This window comes from Saccopteryx leptura, chromosome 5, assembly GCF_036850995.1.
Source record: "Saccopteryx leptura isolate mSacLep1 chromosome 5, mSacLep1_pri_phased_curated, whole genome shotgun sequence".
Classification (NCBI taxonomy): Eukaryota; Metazoa; Chordata; class Mammalia; order Chiroptera; family Emballonuridae; genus Saccopteryx; species Saccopteryx leptura.
The window spans coordinates 180,224,472-180,247,371 of record NC_089507.1 but is presented as its reverse complement, the minus strand read 5'-3'; positions in this window follow the sequence as shown (position 1 = coordinate 180,247,371).

Below are 22,900 nucleotides of genomic sequence, written 5' to 3'. Positions count from 1 at the left end.
ATCAATGAACAACTAAAGTGAAGCAACTATAAGTTAATACTTCTTGTTCCACCTACCTCCTCTCTCTATAAAATCAACACATAAAATCTTGAAAAAGAAAAAGAAAAGAAATGAAAGTGAGGACATTATTATTGACCTTACAGAAACAAAAAGGAATTTAAGGGAATATTATGAACAGTTGAATGCTATTCAACAAAATAAATAACCTAGATGTAATGGACAAATTCTGCAAAAAATAAGATGATCTAAAGAAATTGAGTTAAGAAAAAATAGAAAATCTGAATAGATCTATAACAAGAGATAAAATAATAGGAAAAAAGTCTCATATGGACGACAGGCTCTCTGACACGTAGGGATGGACCCGGTGGCACACTGGGCCCCTCAAAGCACATGGGGGGGATGACAGTAAGGAGTCAGCTTTGCCCTGCAGGAAATAAGCTGCAGTCCTCAGCCCTTTCTCCCATGTCCTTCTTCTGCTGCTGCTTTTTTTTTTTTTTTTTTTTTTTTTAGGAATGAAATTTAATGGAGTCACATTGATGCTTAAGAACCCCTGTCTTTTATGTAAAGAAAAACTTCTAAAGTTTTTATGAATATACTTGTGGGGCTGGATTTTGGGGAGAAACTAAGATGCTCTTTCCAATTTTGGGGCTGGCCCGGGATGAGCAGACACCTGGGTCTGTGATATTCAAATTAGACACAGGAGAAAAACAACGGGGTGAGTTCTTGGCACTCCCTATAGAAGTACATTGAAGAAAAATTTTTAAATGAGGCTTGGGATCCACTCCAGCAAGAGAAAGACTTACCTTCATGCCCCCAAGTGTAGGAAGCGGGGATCCTGGTACTAGTTAAGAAAGTCCCTGTTACTAGGTCGAGCCAGAGGGAGTCCCACCATCCACTAAAGAAGCCAGTTTCAGATGAGTGTTTGCATGCTAGTATCCTAGCTGCATAGAACTCAGAATGCAGTGACCTCTAGGTATATTGTTCCATAGGACAGAAAGAAGCCTTTGGAACACTGAGCACGGGAGACTCATGGGTCACCGGGAAACCAACCACAGCAAGTACAATTTAGCAGAGCAAGTGGTTGCAGGAAGAAGGAAAAGGAAAATGAGCCAGAAAGAATTTAGGAGACGCAGTCACAGGTGATTGGATTTGAATGGGAGAGAGAGGGAACCAAGGCTGACATCAGAGAGGATCCGGGGGCAAGGTAGGTGCCATCCGCGGCCCGGGGGTTGGGGACCACTTCCCTAGGGAATAGAGAGATGTAGGAATGTGAGGTTGAATGTGCTACCATCCTACCAGGTCCTCCAAACAAAATGGCACAAAAGTGGAAAGACCTGTGCACAGTGTGCACACTTCAATTAATGTGAAGTCATGGTGCGTTCTTGTTTCTGAATGCCAAGTATAAGAAATGTAATACAGAGAAAAACAGGAAATGCTTGAGTAAGAAATTTTTACTTTAGTTAGGTTATGTATACATTATTTTAAAATACTGGTTAATTGGAAATATGTAAAATTCCCACTCTACAATTCGTGAACTATTTTCGTGCATTAGAAAATAGCTATCAAGAAATACCTTGTAAGTATGAACATATCTTATTATTTCAGTTCAAATAATACTGGTCCTGCTAGTTGTCTTGCGTTTTGGTGCACTTTGACCTGGTCATATCGCAAGAGAAGATATTGTAGGGATTCGAATAAAGGGAGAGATGGTCAAAGCCACATGCAACCCTAAGGGGTGGACAGGACAAAGCTGCCTGAACCTGGCCATGGTTCCAGTTCTCCTTCTCGGAGGGGAGCCTCCTGACCCACTGGGCAGAGGATGAGCACAGTCTGATACATACACGTGTTCACCAATTCTCTGTGGGTGTTCGTCTTTCCAAATGTCACAGCAAATCCTCGCACTTGCGGGGAGGGCATGCTTTACTTCCCTCTTTCTATCCCCACTAAATGCTCATGAAATACCCTTTGATTGGACATTTTCAATTTACTTGTAAAAGCTGGTCCTGACGGTAAGGAATGTAAAGGAGGAAGAGAGTAGGAGACCATTTCTTCTTTCACACCAGGTAACGTAATTCTTAATATATAAAATAAACTGAGGTGTTTTTTTTTATATAAATAAGTGGATTTCAACATCTTTTCAAACAAAAATATTTATGTAAAGTCGTCTATGCATAGAGAGATGTTTTGAAAATTATCTCTGAATAGCAGTATATCACTAAGTTTTGTTTATTTGAATTTTCTGCATTGTTTTCTTACAATAAACCTGTAATGATTTACAGAAACAATAAAGGAAACAGTAAATCATTTAATCAATCAACATTGGATAAAGCCTAAATATCTCTCTATATATTTTACTTCAACTATTAATGTGTGCCAGAAGCAACATATACAGTGATGTTACATTTTACAACATATAAACCACTTAATCAGGATCTTATTTGAAATTGAAGATATTTGTTTTGAAAATTTTAGGTTAGAAAAGAGTTGATACTCAAATCTTTTCTAGTCTAGTGACACATACATTTACCTTAATCTATAAACTTACATCAGAACTATCAAAAACAAAACGAAACATTTTTTTCAAACTTCACAGCCAAGACACCCCTTGCTGCAAAGCCTGCAGTCGGTAGAGGACCTTCTTTTGCCCATACCCAAAGCCATGCGGTAAGTTTTCTCAGCAGCTATTTGCTGAGTACCAGAAACTGGAATTAGGCACAAGGCTCAGTGCCCACACATATATATTGCGCTTCCCAGGGAGGTGGGAATATAACAGGCTAGTCTACAATGACCTGGTTATTTCTATGGGAGGGAGAAACAGAGTTCACTTGGTGGCGCGAGGACTGACAGCCACACTCAATGACCCGGAGTTGAGAGAGCATGCCCTGGGCTCTTTTCCAGGCCCAGGTCCGATCTCAGCGAGGAGCAGCAAAAGTGGAGGCTGGAGTGATGCCCGCAGCCGTTAAACCAGGAGCCACCGGCCAACTGCTGAAGGGTGTTTGGATTTCTCATGAGGACAGTTGTGGTAAAGGGAGAAACAGCGCAGGACAGATGGAAGAACGCTGTGAGGGACCCAGAGCGGGAAGATTGGGTCCTGAGCAAGGTCAAGGCCAGGGGATGTAAAGACAATGCGGCGGGATCGAGAGCCGGCATCCTTGTTGAGTGCTGATTGGGAGTCCCAGGCACAGGTGCAGCTGGAGGCTCAAGAGGGAGTGCTGGAGTGGCCAGTGACACACAGTGTAAATGCAGCCACTTACAGCAACCCACACTGTTGAGCTCAGGAGTCTGAGCACACCGACCGTGGAAAGATGGACGGGGGAGCACAGGAAAGTCAGGTAAACTCCATTTATTTTCATTTTCTGAATGTGGAGAGTCAAATGCACATAGATTTTCTTTTATAAATGCTTATTACTTAAAAATAGCTAGTAGGTATCAATATGTAACTCTTTATACTTTATTATTTCATTTTTTGATATTACTCTATTTATCTACACAATAATTCTCTGCCTCAGGTGGCTATTATGAAATGAGCAAGGTGTGTTCTTAAGCTGATGGACAATGTGTGTGTCTGATAACCAATCACTGTCTTCAGAGGAAGTCCTAACCTTTCCTTGTATACCCTCCCTATATGTTCAACAGCTTCTCTGTTTTCACAGTCAGTAGTCCATATTGCTATCTTATCACCTTTAGCTTTAACATTAACAACAGCTCCACATACATCATCATCACTGTAGTCATCCAAAGATTCTCCAGTAAGGCACAGCAGTGTCTCTAGCCAAAAGCTATCGAAGTCACTTCATCTCTGCTGTTTGTTTTTATTTGTTGTTGGGTTTTTGTGGGGGTTCTTTGTATTTTTTTGAAGTTGGAAACAGGGAGGCAGTCAGACAGACTCCCGTATGCGCTCGACTGGGATCCACCATGCACACCCACCAGGGGGCGATGCTCTGCCCGTCTGGGGCGTTGCTCTGTTCCAACCAGAGCCATGCTAGAGCCTGAGGCAGAGGCCATAGAGCCATCCTCAGCGCCCAGGCCATCTTTGCTCCAATGGAGCCTTGGCTGCGGTAGAGGAAGAGAGAGACAGAGAGGAAAGACGAGGGAGGGTGGAGAATCAGAAGGGCACTTCTCCTGTGTGCCCTGGCCGGGAATCGAACCCGGGACTCCTGCATGCCAGGCCGACGCTCTACCACTGAGTCAACCGGCCAGGTCTTGTAATTGGAATTCTGAAATCAAACTTTGCATCTCATTTCCAAATTCCTTCCCCAGTAAATAGGCAGCTCATTTTAAATCAGTAACTTAGTTATCTTGTTCTTGGAAATTATCCCATGTATATCAACATCACATTGTGCACTTTAAATATAAACAATTATATGTATTTATCAATTATTCTTCAATAAAGCTGAAAAGAATAGAAAGAGCATCACCCCGAAACAACAAGGTTGCAGATTCGATCCACTGTCACGGCACACACGGGAAGCAGGCGATGAGTACACGACCGAGTGGAACAATAAATGAATGACTCCCTTCTCACTCCCCTCTCTCTTCACTATTTCTCTCTGTATCTCTGAAAATAAAAAGAAATGAAGGCTTGGCCAGATAGCTCGGTTGGAGCCTTGTCCTGGAGTGTGGAGGTTGCCTGGTCAATTCCCTGGTCAGGGCGCATGCAAGAGCAGCTCCATGTTCCTGTCTCTGTCTCCTTGCCTCTCTCTCTCTCTCTCTCAAAAATAAATAAATAAAAATAAAAACAGTAGGAAGAATCGGTGGACCTGAAAGCTGGTTCTTTGAAAAAATGAACATTGACAACACTTTAGCATGATTAAGAAAAAAGGAGAGATGCAAATAATATCAGAAATGAAAGTGGGGCCTAGCCTGTGGTGTTTCAGTGGATAACGCATAGACTTGGAATGCTAAGGTCACTGGTTCGAATCCCGGGCTTGCCCAGGAAATGCAAGTAGACAAGCAATCAATGAACAACTAAAGTGAAGCAACTATGAGTTAATACCTCTTGCTCCACCTTCCTCCTCTCTATATAAAATCAATACATAAAATCTTCAAAAAGAAACAGAAAAGAAATGAAAGTGAGAACATTATCATTGACCTTACAGAAACAAAAAGGAATATAAGGGAATATCATGAACAGTTGCATGCTATTCAACAACTTAGATAACCTAGATAAAATGGACAAAATCTACATAGAGAAAGATGATCTAAAGAAATTGATTTAAGAAAGAATACAAAATCTGAATAGATCCATAGCAAGAGATAAAATAATAGGAAAAAAGTCTGATATGCATGTCAGTCTCTCGGACGCATAGGGATGGACCCGGTGGCACTCTGGGCCCCTCAAAGCACATGGGGGGGATGATAGTAAGGAGTCAGCTTTGCCCTGCAGGAAATAAGCTGCAGTCCTCAGCCCTTTCTCCCATGTCCTTCTTCTGCTGCTGCTTTTATTTATTTATTTTTTTTTTAGGAATGAAATTTAATGGAGTCACATTGGTGCTTAAGAACCCCTGTGTTTTATGTAAAGAAAAACTTCTAAAGTTTTTATGAATATACTTGTGGGGCTGGATTTTGGGGAGAAACTAAGATGCTCTTTCCAATTTAGGGGCTGGCTCGGGATGAGCAGACACCTGGGTCTGTGATATTCAAATTAGACACAGGAGAAAAACAACGGGGTGAGTTCTTGGCACTCCCTATAGAAGTACATTGAAGAAAAATTTTAAAATGAGGCGTTGGATCCACTCCAGCAAAAGAAAGATTTACCTTCATGCCCCCAAGTGTAGGAAGTGGGGATCCTGATTCCAGTTAAGGAAGTCCCTGTTACTAGGTCGAGCCAGAGAGAGTCCCACCATCCACTGAAGAAGCCAGTTTCAGATGAGTGTTTGCATGCTAGTATCCTAGCTGCATAGAACTCAGAATGCAGTGACCTCTAGGTATATTGTTCCATAGGACAGAAGCCTTTGGAACACTGAGCATGGGAGACTCATGGGTCACCGGGAAACCAAGCACAGCAAGTACAATTTAGCTGAGCCAGTGGTTGCAGGAAGAAGGAAAAGGAAAATGAGCCAGAAAGAATTTAGGAGACGCAGTCACAGGTGACTGGATTTGAATGGGAGGGAGAGGGAACCAAGGCTGACATCAGAGAGGATCCCTGGGCAAGGTAGGTGCCACCTGCTGAGACAGAGAGTAAGTAACAGTGCCTCAGCACTGGAGCTCACACCAGGGACCAAGCTCAGCAGGGTGAGCCTCACTGTACATGAGTTCTCTCTCGAGAATTTACCAAGGGCTCTCAAAGGTTTGGTTTAACTTTTTAAACTGCAAACCCCTGCAACGGAAGCTTTAGGATTTTCCCCATAATAAACGCTCCCCACTGATTAGATTCAGTACATGCATTTGACCCAAAGTCGGTGGGATCAGGCAGGAATTATGCTCACCTGGCAACCTTGACCAACTGGCTTAAATAGTCACACACTTGCTTGTACAAAGTTACTATGATCTGGGGAGGATAAAATGAAACAGAACACTAATGACAAAACAACATTACTCTGTGGTGCTGTTGCTCTGTCCCCTAGGGCAGTGGTCCCCAGGCTTTTTTGGACCACGGACAGTTTTTATGTCCGAAAATATTTTCACAGACAGGCGTTTAGGGTGGGACGGATAAATATATTACGTGACTGAGACCAGCGTCAAGAGTGAGTCTTAAGTGGATGTAACAGAGGGAATCTGGTCATTTAAAAAAAAATAAAATATTGTTCAGACTTAAATATACATAAAATAGAAATAATGTAAGTTATTGATTCTCTCTCTGCAGACCGGTACCAAATGGCCCATGGACGGGTACAGTTCCACGGCCGATGGTTGGGGACCACTGCCCTAGGGAATAGAAAGATGTGGGAATGTGAGGTTGAATGTGCTACCATCTGACCAGGTCCTCCAAACAAAATGGCACAAACTTGAAAAGCCCTGTGCACAGTGTGCACACTTCAATTAATGTGCAGTCATGGTGCGTTCTTGTTTCTGAATGCCAAGTATAAGAAATGTAACAGAGAAACACAGGAAATGCTTGAGTAAGAAATTTTAACTTTTGTTAGGTTATGTATACCCTATTTTAAAATACTGGTTTATCGGAAATATGTAAAATTCCCACTCTACAATTCATGAACTATTTTCGTGCATTAGAAAATGGCTATCAAGAAATTCCTTGTAAGTATAAACATATCTTATTATTTCAGTTTAAATAATACTGGTCCTGCTAGTTGTCTTGCATTTTGGTGCACTTTGACCAGGTCATATCCAAAGAGTAGATATTGTAGGGGTTCGAATAAAGGGAGAGATGGTCAAAGCCACATGCAACCCTAAGGGGCGGACAGGACAAAGCTGCCTGAACCTGGCCGTGGTTCCAGTTCTCCTTCTCCGAGGGGAGACTCCTCACCCACTGGGCACAGGACGAACACAGTCTGATACATGCACGTGTTCACCAACTCTCTGTGGGTGCCTGTCTTTCCAAATATCACAGCAATCCTCGCACTCGCGTGGAGGGCATGCTTTACTTCCCTCTTTCTATCCCCACTAAATGCTCATGAAATACCTTTTGATTGGATCATTTCAATTTACTTGTAAAAGCTGGTCCTGATGGTAATGAATTTAAGGGCAGAAGAGAGTAGGAGACCATTTCTTCTTTCACATCAGGAGACATATTTTTTTTATTTTTTTTTATTTTTTATTTTTCTGAAGTTGGAAACAAGGAGACACAGTCAGACAGACTCCCGCATGCGCCCGACCAGGATCCACCCGGTACGCCCACCAGGCGGTGACACTCTGCCCTTCCGGGGCGTCGCTCTGTTGTGACCAGAGCCACTCTAGCGCCTGGGGCAAAGGCCAAGGAGCAATCCCCAGCGCCCAGGCCATCTTTGCTCCAATGGAGCCTCAGCTGCGAGAGGGGAAGAGAGAAACAGAGAGGAAGGAGACGGGTCGGGGTTGAAAAGCAGATGGGTGTTTCTTCTGTGTTACCTGACCGGGAATCGAACACGGGATTCTGCACGCAAGCCCAACGCTCTACCACTGAGCCAACCGGCCAGGGCCACGTATTTCTTAATATACAGAGTAAACTGAGGGTACTTTTTTCTATATAAATAAGTCGATTTCAACATCTTATTAAACAAAAATATTTATGTAAAGTCATCTATGCATAGAGAGATGTTTTGAAAATTATCTCTAAATGGTGGTATATCACTAAGTTTTGTTTATTTGAATTTTCTGCATTGTTTTCTTACAATAAACCTGTAATGATTTACAGGAACAATAAAGGAAACAGTAAATCATTTGATCAATCAACATTGGATAAAGCCTAAATATCTATATATGTATATTACTTCAACTATTAATGTGTGCCAGAAGCAAAATATACTGTGATGTTACATTTTACAACATATAAACCCACTTAATCAGGATCTTATTTGAAATTGAATATATTTGTTTTGAAAATTTTAGGTTATAAAAGAGCTGATACTCAAATCTTTTCTAGTCTAGTGACACACATACTTTCACCTTAATCTATAAACTTACATCCGAACTATCAAAAACACAAACGAACATGTTTTTCAAACTTCACAGCCAAGACACCAATTGCTACAAAGCCTGCAGTCGGTCTAGGACTTTCTTTTGCCCATACCCAAAGACACACGGTGAGTTTTCTCAGCAGCTATTTGCTGAGTACCGTGTACCAGAAACTGGAATTAGGCAGAAGGCTCAATGCCCACACATATATATTGAGCTTCCCAGGGAGGTGGGAATATAACAGGCGAGTACAAAATGACCTGGTTATTTCTGCGGGAGGGAGAAGCAGAGTTCAGTTGGGGCAGGTGGTGGCGCCAGGAGGGGCAGCCACCCTGGCAGGGACCTGGAGCTGAGAGAGCATGCGCTGGGCCCTTTTCAAGGCCCAGGTCCGATCTCAGCGAGGAGCAGCAAGAGTGGAGGCTGGAGTGATGGCCGCAGCCACTAAACCAGGAGCCACCAACCAACTGCGGAAGGGTGTTTGGATTTCTCATGAGGACAGTTCTGGAAAAGAAAGAAACAGCGAAGGACAGATTGAAGAAGGCTGTGCGGGACCCAGAGCAGGAAGACGGGGTCCTGAGCAAGTACTAGGCAGGGGATGTGAAGACAAGGGGGCAGAACCGAGAGCCGGCATTCTTGTTGGGTACAGATTGTGAGTCCCAGCCACACGTGCAGATGGATTCTCAAGTAGGAGGGATGGAGCTGCCAGTGACACACACTGTAAATGCAGCCACTTATAGCAACCAACACTGATGAGCTCAGGAGTCTGAGCACACCGATCGTGGAAAGTTGGGCAGGGGAGCAGAGGGAAGTCAGGTAAACTACATTTAGTTTCATTTTCTTAATGTGGAGAGTCAAATCCACATAGATTTTCTTTTATAAAGGCTATTACTTAAAAATAGCTATTAAGTATCAATATGTAACTCTTTATACTTTATTATCATATTCTTTTTATATTACTCTATTTATCTGCACAATAATTTTCTGCCTCAGGTGGCTACTATGAAGTGAGCAAGGTGTGTTCTGAATCTGATGGGGACTGTGTGGGACTGATAACCAATCACTGTCTTTGGAGGAAGTCCTAACCTTTCCTTGTATACTCTCCCTATATGTTCAACAGCTTCTCTGTTTTCACAGTCAGTAGTCCATATTGCTATCTTATCACCTTTAGCTTTAACATTAACAACAGCTCCACATACATCATCATCACTGTAGTCATCAAAAGATTCTCCAGTAAGGCACAGCAGTGTCTCTAGCCAAAAGCTATCGAGGTCACTTCATCTCTGCTGTTTGTTTTTATTTGTTGTGGGGTTTTTTTGTATTTTATTGAAGTTGGAAACGGGGAGGCAGTCAGGCAGACTCCCGCATGCGCCTGATTGGGATCCACCAGGCATGCCCACCGGGGTGCGATGCTCTGCCCATGCGGGGCGTTGCTCTGTTGCAACCAGAGCCATTCTAGCACCTGAGACAGAGGCTATAGAGCGGTGATTCCCAACTTGGGGCCCACGCCCCACAGGGGGGCAATTCCATATTTAAGGGGGGCAAGTTGAAAATGGACTTGACACAACTCTAACTCTTTCGCCCGGGGCCATTTAAATGCAATGCTAGATATCAGTGCCAAATTTAACAAAAAATGCAATTCTTAAATAATTGCAATAAATAATTATTAAGTATAATTTCATTTGACGAGACCAAAATATCAACTGGGTGATTGGCTTCGTCAAGTAAACTTTGTCCTGGGTTCACCGCGGAGCATGCCGTCTGCCGCGGGGAACCCGGCCGTTTTAAAAACGCGCTAAACAACGCAGTTATTCTCACCTAATTGGCCCATCGCAACTTCTGTAGTGTTTCACATCATTCAGTTGGTGTTAATTTGAAATAAGTGTCGGTCAAAACTGTTGTAAAAGCTCATTGATTTAATAAATATACATATGTATATTGTATAGATATAATTGGTAAGTATTTGATTTTATTTTTATCAATATTAAACTCTTTATTAAGTACTTCTTGCATCGGGGCTAGAAAGCACTAATATTTTATAAATATTATTGGGGCTATAATAGTGCATGCACGACAATTTTAATTTTAGAAGCATAACTTTCCAGAAAATTTTGTCAAGTGAAAAAAATATAGATACCTTTTGATTTGCGGTGGTAGTGTAGTAAATGTGTTATATACATTTAAATAAATATGAATTTTTAGTATACGTTTACTCTATGTCACATTGAATATATTTTAACACATATTTTAATATTAGTTTTTAATTGATCTTATTTTTATTATAGCCCATAGTAAAATGAGTGGTGCAAGCAAGAAAAAAACTCGTCAATATTCGGTGGAATATTTAAAATTTAGGTTCATACCCGCTGTTCACGATGAGCGGATTCCTTTTTGTCTTTTATGCCAGCAATGCTTGACCAAGGAATCAATGAAACGAGGTCATCTTGAGGCACATTTGAAGGCGAAACATAGTGCTCATATTAATTCAGATTTGAGTTACTTTAAAACTTTAAAGAAAATTTTTGAAAAAAGAACAACATTAAAGTCTCTATTTGCTGTTCCTACTTCAACTGATAATCGTGTTCTTGAGGCTAGTTATCAAATTTCTTTATTCATCACTAAAACTGGAGAAAATCACACTATAAGAGAGAATTTAATAAAACCGTCAATATCAGCGTTTCTTAAAACGGTTCTTGAAAAAGATGACAAAGATGTAAAAGCTATGCCACTCAGTAACAATTCTGTTAGCAGAAGAATAGACGAAATGAGTGAGGATATTGAAAAACAACTTATTGAAAAGCTGAAAACAAGAAAATTCTCCTTGCAAATGGATGAATCAACTTTGAGAGACCGTGAGGCAGTATTGATAACTTACGTAAGAGATATTGATAAAGGACATTTTGCTGAAGAAATGTTCTGTAAAAGATTAGAAAGCACCACTACCTCCAAAGATATATATAATAAGCTAAAAAACTACTTAGATGTCAATGATATACCAATGAAAAATATAACATCTTGTGCTGCAGATGGTGCTCCCAATATGATGGGCAAGAAAAATGGCTGCTTAAAATTGATGAAAGATGCGAATCCAGAAGTGATTCTTGTGCATTGTGTTATTCATAGGGAAAACTTGGTAGCTAAAAACATCTCGCCTGTTCTGAATGAAGTATTACATACAGTAATGAAATGTGTTAATGCTAGTAAAGCTAGTGCCAAATGTGAGCGTCTTTTCAAGCTATTTTGTGAAGAACAAAATGAAGACCATGTGAGACTTACTTCATACTGAAGTCAGATGGCTATCTAAAGAAAACTGTTTGAAAAGATTTATGGAACTGTTTGATACTCTTAGTGATTTTTTAAGCGACAAAACTGAAATGAAGTATCTGTTAACAATAGATGGTAAATCATTTGTGAGTTATTTAGCTGATATCTTTGAAAAACTAAATATATTAAATAAACAACTTCAAGGAACAAATAAAACTCTTGTCGATGCAAAAGCACAGATATTTGGTTTCATTACCAATATTGAGTTATGTCAGAAACATATTAACAACAAAAACTTTAAACAGTCTCATTGGCTCCAAAAATGTGAAGTAACTGATACTGCTTTACTTGTTATTGTCAATCATTTGAATATTCTATCAGCTGATTTAAAAGAAAGATTTTCTGATTTAAAACAAATTGATTACCCAACATGGATGATGCAGCCAATGTTAGTGGATTTGTCTGATATATCAAATATGCAGTATCAAGAAGAACTTGCAGAATTGCAAAATGATGAGTCAGTTAAAGCTTTATTTAATATCAAAGGAGCAATGGCATGGCTTTGTGAGGAAACAGAAATCAAATACCCAAATTCAACCAAATCTGCAAGAAAACTATTGCTACCATTTCCATCTTCATTTTTAGCTGAATGTGGATTTAGTGCTGTAAATGATTTACTGGTAAAAAAAAAGAAATCAGCTGGATATAACACAACGTGGAGACTTGAGACTAAAGCTAACCAAATTGGAACCTAATATAAAATATCTGTGCAGCAAGCATCAAGCACAAGGATCACACTAAATTAAAATAATAAATTAATATAGAAAAATCTGTATTAAAATTATTTGGAATTTAAATTTCTGTTTTTCATTATATGTTTTGAAATTTTACTTACTGTATTTTGTTAACAATTTCATAGTGATTTCTTCCTAGAACCTATCATTTATGTTTATTAAGTGAACAAATCAACTTTTCAATGTTAAAAATTATGTATGTTACATAAGGGGGGGCATAAAAATTTTAGAAAGGCTAAGGTGGGGCATGGCACAAAAAAGGTTGGGAAACACTGCCAAAGAGCCCAGGCCAACATTGCTCCAATGGAGCCTTGGCTGTGGGAGGGTAAGAGACAGACAGACAGGAAGGAGAGGGGGAGGGATGGAGAAGCAGATGGGCGCTTCTCCTGTGTGCCCTGGACGGGAATCAAACCCGGGACTCCTGCATGCCAGGCCGACGCACTACCACTGAGCCAACCGGCCAGGTCCTGTAATTAGAATTCTAAAATCAAACTTTGCATCTCAGTTCCAAGTTCCCTCTCCAGTAATTAGGCCGATCATTTTAAATCATTAACTTAGTTATCCTGTTCTTGGTAATCATCCCATGTATATCAACATCACATTATGCACTTTAAATATAAACAATTAATATGTATTTATCAATTATTCTTCAATAAAGTTGAACAAAATAGAAAGAGCATCGCCCCGAACAACAAAGTTGCAGGTTCGATCCACGGTCAGGGCACACATGGGAAGCAGGCGATGAGTACACGACCGAGTGGAACTATAAATGAATGCCTCCCATTTCCCTCCCCTCTCTCTTCACTACCTCTCTCTGTATCTCTGAAAATAAAAAGAAATGAAGGCTTGGCCAGATAGCTCGGTTGGAGCCTTGTCCTGGAGAAAGAGGTTGCCTGGTCAATTCCCTGGTCAGGTCACATACAAGAGCAGCTCCATGTTCCTGTCTCTGTCTCCTTGCCTCCCTCTATCTCAAAAATAAATAAATAAAAATAAAAACAGTAGGAAGAATCAGTGAACCTGAAAGCTGGTTCTTTGAAAAAATGAACATTGACAACCCTTTAGCAAGATTAAGAAAAAAGAAGAGATACAAATAATATCAGAAATGAAAGTGGGGTCTAGCCTGTGGTGGTGCAGTGGATAACGCATTGACTTGGAATGCTAACTAAGTTCCCTGGTTCGAAACCCGGGGCTTGCCCAGTAAATGCAAATAGACAAGCAATCAATGAACAACTAGAGTGAAGCAACTATGAGTTATTACCTCTTGTTCCACCTTCCTCCTCTCTATATAAAAAATTACATAAAATCTTCAAAAAAAAATAAAACAGAAAAGAAATGAAAGTGATAACATTATTATTGACCTTACAGAAACAAAAAGGAATGTAAGAGAATATCATGAACAGTTGCATGCTATTCAACAACTTAGGTAACCTAGATAAAATGGACAAATTCTACATAGAGAAAGATGGTCTAAAGAAATTGATTTAAGAAAGAATACAAAATCTGAATAGATCCATAGCAAGAGATAAAATAATAGGAAAAAAGTCTGATATGGACGTCAGGATCTCTGACGCATAGGGATGGACCCGGTGGCACTCTGGGCCCCTCAAAGCACATGGGGGGATGATAGTAAGGAGTCAGCTTTGCCCTGCAGGAAATAAGCTGCAGTCCTCAGCCCTTTCTCCCATGTCCTTCTTCTGCAGCTGCTTTTTTTTTTTTTTTTTTTTAGGAATTAAATATAATGGAGTGACGTTGATGCATAAGAACCGCTGTCTTTTATGTAAAGAAAAACTTCTAAAGTTTTTATGAATATACATGTGGGACTGGATTTTGGGGAGAAACTAAGAGGCTCTTTTCAACTTCGGGGCTGGCTCGGGATGAGCAGACACCTGGGTCTGAGATATTCAAATTAGACACAGGAGAAAAACACCGGGGTGAGTTCTTGGCACTCTCTATAGAAGTGCATTGAAGAAACATTTTAAAATGAGGCTTGGAATCCATTCCAGCAAGAGAAAGAAATACCTTCATTCCCCCAAATGTAGCAAGTGGGGATCCTGGTTCCAGTTAAGGAAGTCCCTGTTACTAAGTCGAGCCAGAGAGAGTCCCACCATCCACTGAAGAAGCCAGTTTCAGATGAGTGTTTGCATCCTAGTATCCTAGCTGCATAGAACTCAGAATGCAGTGACCTCTAGGTATATTGTTCCCTAGGACAGAAGCCTTTGGAACACTGAGTACGGGAGACTCATGGGTCACTGGGAAACCAACCACAGCAAGTACAATTTAGCAGAGCCAGTGGTTGCAGGAAGAAGGAAAAGGAAAATGAGCCAGGAAGAATTTAGGAGACACAGTCACAAGTGATTGGATTTGAATGGGAGAGAGAAGGAACCAAGGGTGACATCAGAGAGGATCCCTGGGCATGGTAGGTGCCACCTGCTGAGACAAAGAGTAAGTAACAGTGCCTCAGCACTGGAGCTCACACCAGGGACACAGCTCAGCAGGGTGAGCCTCACTGTACATGAGTTCTCTCTCCAGAATTTACCAAGGGCTCTCAAGGTTTGATTTCACTTTTTACACTGCAAACCCCTGCAACTGATGCTTTAGGATTTTCCCCATAATAAACGCACTGCACTGACTTAGATTCAGTACAAGCACTTGACCCAAAGACGGTCGGATCAGGCAGGAATTATGCTCACCTTGTGACCTATAAGCGATCTCCTGGCTTAAAAAGTCATACATTTGCTTGTACAAAGTTGCTATGATCTGGGGAGGATAAAATGAAACAGAACACTAATGACAAAACAACATAACTCTGTGGTGCAGTTGCTCTGTCCCCTAGGGCAGTGGTCCCCAGGGACAGGTTTAGTGTTATAAAATATTTTCATGGACTGGTCTTTAGCGTGGGATGGTTAAATGGATCACGTGACCGAGACAAGCGTCAAGAGTGAGTCTTAGACGGATGTAACAGAGGGAATATGGTCATTTTTTAAAACTAAAACATCGTTCAGACTTAAGTATAAATAAAACGAAAATTATGTAAGTCATTTATTCTCTCTCTGCGGACCAGTACCAAATGGCCCACGGACAGTTACCGTTACGTGGCCTGGGGCTTGGGGACCACTGCCCTAGGGAATAGAGAGATGTGGGAATGTGAGGTTGAATGTGCTACCATCTGACCAGGACCTCCAAACAAAATGGCAGAAACGGGGAAAGCCCTGAGCATAGTGTGCACACTTCAATTCATGTGAAGTCATGGTGCGTTCTTGTTTCTGAATGCCAAGTATAAGAAATGTAACACAGAGAAACACAGGAAATGCTTGAGTAAGAAATTGTAACTTTTGTTAGGTTATGTATACCTTATTTTGAAATACTGGTTTATCAGAAATATGTAAAATTCCCACTCTATAAATAGTAAACTATTTTCTTGCATTAGAAAATGGCTATCAAGAAATTCCTTGTAAGTATTAAGAGATATTATTATTTCAGTTTAAATAATACTGGTCCTGCTAGTTGTCTTGCATTTTGGTGCACTTTGACCAGTTCCTATTGAAAGAGAAGATATTGTAGGGATTCGAATAAAGGGAGAGATGGTCAAAGCCACATGCAACCCTAAGGGGCGGAAAGAAGAAAGCTGCCTGAACCTGGCCGTGGTTCCAGTTCTCCTTCTCCGAGAGGAGCCTCCTGACCCACTGGGCACAGGACGAACACAGTCTGATACATACACGTGTTCACCAATTCTCTGTGGGAGCCCTCTTTCCAAATGTCACAGCAAATCCTCACACTCACGTGGACGGCATGCTTTACTTCCCTCTTTCTATCCCCACTAAATGCTCATGAAGTAACTTTTGATAGGACAATTTCAATTTGCTTGTAAAAACTGGTCCTGACAGTAAGGAATTTAGGGAAGAAGAGAGTAGGAAACCATTTCTCCTTTCACACCAGGTGATGTATTTCTTAATATATAGAGTAAACTGAGGGTATTTTTTTCTATATAAATAAGTCAATTTCAATATCTTATTAAACAAAAATATTTATGTAAAGTCGTCTATGCATATAGAGATGTTTTGAAAATTATCTCTGAATGGCCGTATATCACTAAGTTTTGTTTATTTGAATTTTCTGCATTGTTTTCTTACCAAAAACAAGATCAAGCTACACCGGCTTATTGTGGACTTAACCGGTTCACTATATCAACCCACCCATCACCCGATAGCATCGCGGTACTTTAAGGAATTTATTTTCCTTAAACAGCCATCTCCCTAGCTCCGCCTTTTTTCTTTTTTTTTTTCACTCACCCAGTTAATGTAGCTTAGAAAAAAAAGCAAGGCACTGAAAATGCCTAGATGGGCTCACTAGCCCCATTAATACACAGGTTTGGTCCTGGCCTTCCTATTAATTATTAGCAGACTTACACATGCAAGTATCAGCTCCCCAGTGAGGATGCCCTCTAGGTCAATATTCTGAAATAAAGGAGCAAGTATCAGGCATGCTCAACGCAGCCCATGACACTTTGCTCAGCCACACCCCCACGGGAAACAGCAGTGATAAAAATTAAGCCATGAACGAAAGTTCAACTAAGCCATGCTAATATAGAGTTCGTAAATTTTGTGCCAGCCACCGCGGTCATACGATTAACCCAAATTAATAGTATCGGCGAAAGGCGTGTTTAAGGTAATACCCAAAATAAAGTTAAACTCTGACTAAGCCGTGAAAAGCCCTAGTCTCTGTAAAATAACCCACGAAAGTGACTTTAAAAGCCTGAACACACGCAGCTAAGATCCAAACTGGGATTAGATAGCCCACTATGCTTAGCCCCAAACCTAAGAAGTTAAACTAACAAAACTGCTCGCCAGAGTACTACTAGCCACAGCTTAAAACTCAAAGGACTTGGCGGTGCTAGAGGAGCCTGTTCTGTAATCGATACACCCCGATAAACCTCACCAACCCTTGCCAAATCAGTCTATATACTGCCATCTTCAGCAAACCCTAAAAAGGATTTTAAGTAAGCACAAATATTACACATAAAAACGTTAGGTCAAGGTGTAACCTATGGGTTGGGAAGAAATGGGCTACATTCCCTATAAAAGGTCATAATCAATATACATGGATGCTATAATGAAATATATAGTTGAAGGTGGATTTAGCAGTAAATTAAGAATAGAGCGCTTGGCCCTGGCCGGTTGACTCAGTTGTAGAATGTCGGCCTGGCATGCAGAAGTCCTGGGTTCGATTCCCGGCCAGGGCACACAGGAGAAGCACCCATCTGCTTCTCCACCCCTCCCCCTCTCCTTCCTCTCTGTCTCTCTCTTCCCCTTCCTGCAGCGAGGCTCCATTGGAGCAAAGATGGCCCAGGTGCTGGGGATGGCTCCTTGGCCTCTGCCCCAGGCGCTAGAATGGCTCTGGTTGCAACAGAGCAACGCCAAGGAGGGCAGAGCATTGCCCCCTGGTGGGCATAGCGTCGCCCCCTGGTGGGCGTGCCAGGTGGATCCCGGTCGGGCGCATGCGGGAGTCTGTCTGACTATCTCTCCCCGTTTCCAGCTTAGGAAAAATACTAAAAAAAATAAAAAAATAAAAAAAAAAATAGAGCGCTTAATTGAATATAGGCCATGAAGCACACACACACCACCTGTAACCCTCCTCAAACAATACCAGTCTAAAATAATCATATTTAAAAGATTCCACTTGCAAGAGGAGATAAGTTGTAACAAGGTCAGTGTACTGGAAAGTGCACTTGGATAACTCAAAGCATAGCTTAAGCATAAAGCACCCGGCTTACACCCGGGAGATACTACAACTACTGAGTTGCTTTGAACTAATTCTAGCTCGAACCTGCAAGACTCAACTAACACCTACATCTAAAACAAAACATTTACATAAATAAAAGTATAGGAGATAGAAATTATATTCAACGCTATAGAAAAAGTACCGCAAGGGAACCACAATTTAAAAGTAAAAAAAAGCAAAGCTTACCCCTTTTATCTTTTGCATAATGATTTAACTAGAAAAATTTTAGCAAAGAGAACTGAAGCTAAATACCCCAAAACCAGATGGGCTATCTAAGGACAGCCCAAAGGGGCAAACTCATCTATGTGGCAAAATAGTGAGAAGATCCTTAGATAGAGGCGACAAACCAACCGAGCCTGGTGATAGCTGGTTGTCCAGTTAATGAATTTTAGTTCAAGTATAAATCTACCGAAAACACCCATAAGTTTAATGTAGACTTATATTATAGCCCAAGGGGGTACAGCCCATTGGACTCAGGGTACAACCTTTATTAGAGAGTAATTATTTAGTATACCATAGTTGGCCTAAAAACAGCCACCCATTAAGAAAGCGTTCAAGCTCAACAACCTCCCTATCTTAATTATTGATACAAACATACTTAACAACTCCTAATACTAAACTGGACTGTTCTATTATTAAATAGAAGCAATACTGTTAATATGAGTAACAAGAATAATTTCTCCCAGCACAAGTGTATATCAGAACGAATACTTCACTGATAGTTAACAAATTATTAAGCCTATACAAAAAATAAACCCCTTATACCATGATCTGTTAGCCCAACACAGGTGTGCAGTCAAGGGAAAGATTAAAAGGAGCAAAAGGAACTCGGCAAACACGAACACCGCCTGTTTACCAAAAACATCACCTCTAGCCTTACCAGTATTAGAGGCACTGCCTGCCCAGTGACATAAGTTTAACGGCCGCGGTATCCTGACTGTGCAAAGGTAGCATAATCACTTGTTCCCTAAATAGAGACTCGTATGAATGGCCACACGAGGGTTCAACTGTCTCTTGCCCCCAATCAGTGAAATTGACCTCCCCGTGAAGAGGCGGGGATAATGTAATAAGACGAGAAGACCCTATGGAGCTTTAATTAACTAGTCTAAAGAGAATTGACACTAATCAACATGATCTAACGTAACTCTACTTAGATTAGCAATTTGGGTTGGGGTGACCTCGGAATAAAACACAACTTCCGAGTGATTAATATTTAGACCTACAAGTCAAAATAATATCATCATTTATTGATCCAAAAAATTGATCAACGGACCAAGTTACCCTAGGGATAACAGTGCAATCCTATTCAAGAGTCCATATCGACAATAGGGTTTACGACCTCGATGTTGGATCAGGACATCCTAGTGGTGCAGCCGCTACTAAGGATTCGTTTGTTCAACGATTAATAGTCCTACGTGATCTGAGTTCAGACCGGAGTAATCCAGGTCGGTTTCTATCTATTCTAGGCCTCCCCCAGTGCAAAAGAACAAGAGAGGCAGGGCCCACTTCATTCACGCACCCTCAAGCCAACAGATACTACAATATTAATCTGATAACGCATATAACTAATCACCCTAGACCAGGGTTTGTTAGGGTGGCAGAGTCCAGTAAATGCATAAAACTTAAACCTTTATAACCAGAGGTTCAATTCCTCTTCCTAACAAAATGTTCTTGATTAACCTACTATTAATAATTGTACCTATTTTATTAGCCGTAGCATTCCTAACCCTATTAGAACGTAAAGTGTTAGGATATATACAACTACGAAAAGGCCCAAACGTCATTGGACCCTACGGCCTACTTCAACCAATCGCAGATGCAGTAAAATTATTTATTAAAGAACCCCTCCGACCCCTAACATCATCCATCTCAATATTCATTATCGCCCCCATCCTGGCCCTAACACTAGCCCTAACCATGTGAATTCCCCTCCCCATACCCTACCCCTTTATCAACATAAACTTAGGCATCCTATTTATACTAGCTATATCTAGCCTAGCTGTATATGCCATCCTATGATCAGGCTGAGCCTCAAACTCAAAATATGCTCTAATCGGAACCCTATGAGCCGTGGCACCGATCATTTCCTATGAAGTAACCCTGGCTATTATTCTCCTGTCCGTACTACTAATAAGCGGCTCCTTCACACTATCTACCCTTATTACAACCCAAGAACACCAATGATTAATTATCCCCGCATGACCCCTAGCTATAATATGATTCATCTCAACCCTAGCCGAAACCAATCGGGCACCCTTTGATCTAACAGAAGGGGAATCAGAACTAGTATCTGGCTTCAACATTGAGTACGCAGCAGGCCTCTTCGCATTATTTTTCCTGGCAGAATATGCCAACATCATCATAATAAATATCCTTACAACTACTCTCTTCCTAGGAGCATACCATAGCCCTCTAATGCCAGAACTTTACACAATTAACTTGACCCTTAAGACCCTACTCCTCACCATCACATTCTTATGAGTACGCGCATCATACCCTCGATCCGATATGACCAACTAATACACCTATTACGAAAAAACTTCCTACCCCTCACACTAGGCCTATGTATATGACATGTCGCTATACCAATCCTTACAGCAGATATCCCACCCCAAACATAAGAAATATGTCTGATAAAAGAATTACTTTGATAGAGTAAATAATAGGGGTGCAAGCCCCCTTACTTCTAGAACTATAGGACTTGAACCTACCCCTAAGACTTCAAAAATCTCCGTGCTACCACACTACACCAAATTCTAAGTAAGGTCAGCTAAATAAGCTATCGGGCCCATACCCCAAAAATGTTGGTTTATATCCTTCCCGTACTAATAAATCCCCTCATCCTCACTATAATTATACTAACAGTTATCTTAGGCACAACAATCGTAATAATAAGCTCCCACTGATTAATAATCTGAATAGGATTCGAAATAAATATATTAGCCGTTATCCCCTTGCTAATAAAACAATATAACCCCCGATCGATAGAAGCTGCCACTAAATATTTTCTAACACAAGCCACCGCTTCCATACTCCTTATGTTAGCTGTCATTATTAACCTGTTATACTCAGGCCAATGAACATTCACAAAACTTATAAACCCAACAGCATCAGTCATTATAACCCTGGCCCTAGCCATATAAATAGGCCTCACCCCTCTCCACTTCTGAGTTCCAGAGGTTACACAAGGCATCTCACTCTCATCTGGCCTAATTTTACTAACATGACAAAAATTAGCCCCACTATCAGTCCTCTGTGTAATTAGTCCTGTTATTAATTTAGATCTAATCCTGCTTATATCTATACTATCTATTGCAATTGGAGGTTGGGGAGGATTAAACCAAACCAAGCTTCGTAAGATTCTAGCATACTCCTCAATCGCCCACATGGGATGAATAGCCTCTATTCTAGCATTTAACCCAACTATAACACTACTAAACCTCCTCCTATATATCCTAATAACAACCACAACATTTATATTCTTTATAATAACTTCAGCAACAACAACCCTATCCCTCTCTGACATGTGAAATAAAATACCCCTAATCACTACTAGCACCCTAACCATTATACTCTCACTAGGAGGCCTCCCTCCCCTAGCTGGCTTCTTACCTAAATGAATAATCATTCAAGAACTAACTAAAAACAACAACATCACTTTAGCTACATTAATAGCCGTCACTACACTACTCAACCTTTTCTTTTACATACGACTAACATACGCCACTTCCCTAACTATATTCCCTACCACAAGTAACATAAAATCAAATGACAATTTAATAATAAAAAACAAATAAAATGCCTCCCAGTACTTATTATTTTGTCAACAATTACCCTCCCGCTCGCCCCAGCAATAACCCTGCTCAACTAGAAGTTTAAGTTAACTAGACCAAGAGCCTTCAAAGCTCTAAGTAAATAGAATATATATTTAACTTCTGTACTCCTCCTAAGGACTGCAAGACTCTATCTTACATCAGCTGAATGCAAATCAACTACTTTAATTGAGCTAAGCCCTTACTAGATTGATGGGCTTCCAACCCACGAAACCATAGTTAACAGCTAAACACCCTAAACAACTGGCTTCAGTCTACTTCTCCCGCCGTGTAGGGGAAAAAAGGCGGGAGAAGCCCCGGCAGGATTGAAGCTGTGTCTTTAAATTTGCAATTCAATGTGTAATACACCACAGGGCTTGGTAAAAAGAGGACTCGCACCTCTGTCTTTAGATTTACCATCTAATGCAGGGGTCTCAAACTCAACTCAGCATGTGGCCTGCAGAGCAAGATCACAGCCGTTCAGCGGGCCACACTAGGTCTACAAAAGGCAACTGTTATGCAACACTTTTCTCACTGCAGTTGAAAACAAAAAAAAAAATCAGTACAACAAGCACAATCGTACATGCAGTTTACTCAGTCACAAAATGACCAGAAACTGTAGTTCGCATCACAATGTTAGATTCAGGGAGTACTGACATGCTGGGGCTGCCAAGAGTGTACAAGGTCCCTGTGACGCTGAGAACA